The sequence below is a fragment of the Lupinus angustifolius genome, unplaced genomic scaffold, assembly GCF_001865875.1.
Source record: "Lupinus angustifolius cultivar Tanjil unplaced genomic scaffold, LupAngTanjil_v1.0 Scaffold_165_17, whole genome shotgun sequence".
NCBI classification, from domain to species: domain Eukaryota; kingdom Viridiplantae; phylum Streptophyta; class Magnoliopsida; order Fabales; family Fabaceae; genus Lupinus; species Lupinus angustifolius.
In genome coordinates this window covers 60,226-62,354 of record NW_017726251.1, presented here as the reverse complement: position 1 = coordinate 62,354, position 2,129 = coordinate 60,226, and the positions used below count along the sequence as shown (strand labels likewise).

The window sequence follows — 2,129 nt, the reverse complement described above, 5'->3', positions numbered from 1 at the left end:
TTATTGTCTCGAGTTCCAGCAGTACCCGACCTGCGTTCTCGCATTTACTTTTTTTGTCTCGAGTTCCAGCAGTACCCGACCTGCGTTCTCGCATTTACTTTTATTGTCTCGAGTTCCAGCAGTACCCGACCTGCGTTCTCGCATTTACTTTTATTGTCTCGAGTTCCAGCAGTACCCGACCTGCGTTCTCGCATTTACTTTTATTGTCTCGAGTTCCAGCAGTACCCGACCTGCGTTCTCGCATTTACTTTTTTTGTCTCGAGTTCCAGCAGTACCCGACCTGCGTTCTCGCATTTACTTTTTTTGTCTCGAGTTCCAGCAGTACCCGACCTGCGTTCTCGCATTTACTTTTTTTGTCTCGAGTTCCAGCAGTACCCGACCTGCGTTCTCGCATTTACTTTTTTTGTCTCGAGTTCCAGCAGTACCCGACCTGCGTTCTCGCATTTACTTTTTTTGTCTCGAGTTCCAGCAGTACCCGACCTGCGTTCTCGCATTTACTTTTTTTGTCTCGAGTTCCAGCAGTACCCGACCTGCGTTCTCGCATTTACTTTTATTGTCTCGAGTTCCGATAGTGCCTAACCTGCGTTCTCGTTTTATAATTATGCTTTCCAGGACCCCGAGCCTGGTGTGCTTTCAATCAATCTTTCCAGGACCCCGAGCTTGATGTGAATTTCCGAGTTCCGACAGTACCTAACCTGCGTTCTCGTTTTATAATTATGCTTTCCAGGACCCCGAGCCTGATGTGCTTTCAATCAATCTTTCCAGGACCCCGAGCCTGATGTGAATTTCCGAGTTCCGACAGTACCTAACCTGCGTTCTCGCATTTGCTTTTATTGTCTCGAGTTCGAGCAGTACCTGACCTGCGTCCTCGCATTATCTTTTATTTTATCGAGTTCAAGTAGTACCCGATCTGCGTTTTCAAGTTTACCTATTATCTCGATTGCTGAAGTTGATCTCATTTAAAGTTGTGTGGTGATCGTTGCTTTCGCCTATTTTTAGCAAAATTGTTGTTCATTTCTTTACTGGTTACTTACTACGATAGCATACAAACTTCAGTTTGCTTGCTATCAAGTAAGCAATAAGTAAAGAGGGGCAGCTGTGAACACTCAATTTTGTCCGGATGAGGATGAGGATGAGGATGAGGATGAGGATGAGGATGACGATGAGAATGAGGATAGGATGAGGTTTGCAATGGTTCTCCAACAACCAGCCACATTCTTCACAAAACAAAGCATGACAGTGAAGGGAAATATTAGACATTTCAAGATCCCACCACTTCAAAATACTATTACATTATCAATAAATTTGGATGCCATTATAACAAAATTTTCGTACCAAATGCTCAACTTATTACACACCAAGACAGAGATACAAGTGTTAAACAAATGAAGGAAATTAGAAATGGTTCTCTCAATCATAGCCACGGCTACTCTAAGTTGAAATGGGAAGGCTTGCAATCAGGAATAGTTCCACTTAGCATTTTTTGGGTTGCTGCCACAATTGAAAACACCAACTGTGGAATTTTCCATTGCTAAGTTACTCGCAAGAATATTTGTCCCTTGCTGCAAGATTGGCAACCTGCACATACATAGCAAGTTCAAAAAATGAGCAGGTCCATACCAATTCCAACAAACATATGGCTCCAGAATGCAAAAATAAAAATATGTGAACAAGAGTTGCATGAACTAACATCACAAGAACCTCAAAGGCTAGAGAACTACATATGAAAGTACAAGAAGGACAACTACTCTTAACATCAGAAAGCTACAACGGTTACCTGGTTCTTGTCCTCAAGGTGGATAACCGTGGAAAATACTGAAATAGTGATGACGCTGGAGGAATCAATAATGCCTATTCCAACTTCTAACCATATACTCTCTTTCTGCCACCAGTTACATGATAATCAATAGCAGGAATTTCTAGGGATGACACGTTCAGTTACAAACAGTCATAAACATCATGAATAAAGGCAATTATTGAGCAATTAGAGCAATGGTGGGCTGCCAGAAAATTATCAGGGATCATCCAGCAGACCAAAGGATCTATCATCAGTTACATATGCAATAAATCCACATGAAAGACTAATCATTAGGCAGTTTCTAAACACAAGAGTCAGGATTATTCCTGAT

At 41.9% G+C, this 2,129-nt stretch overlaps 1 long non-coding RNA gene across 1 annotated transcript; it reads right to left on the bottom strand.

The window, feature by feature from the left end:
* Positions 1–1,276: 1,276 nt before the first annotated feature.
* LOC109340374 lies at positions 1,277–1,889 on the bottom strand. Its single transcript, XR_002106785.1, has 2 exons — positions 1,778–1,889; positions 1,277–1,578 (listed from the first exon to the last, which is right to left on the bottom strand). It is a non-coding gene; the product is annotated as an uncharacterized LOC109340374 (long non-coding RNA).
* Between the last annotated feature and the right edge of the window lie 240 nt (positions 1,890–2,129).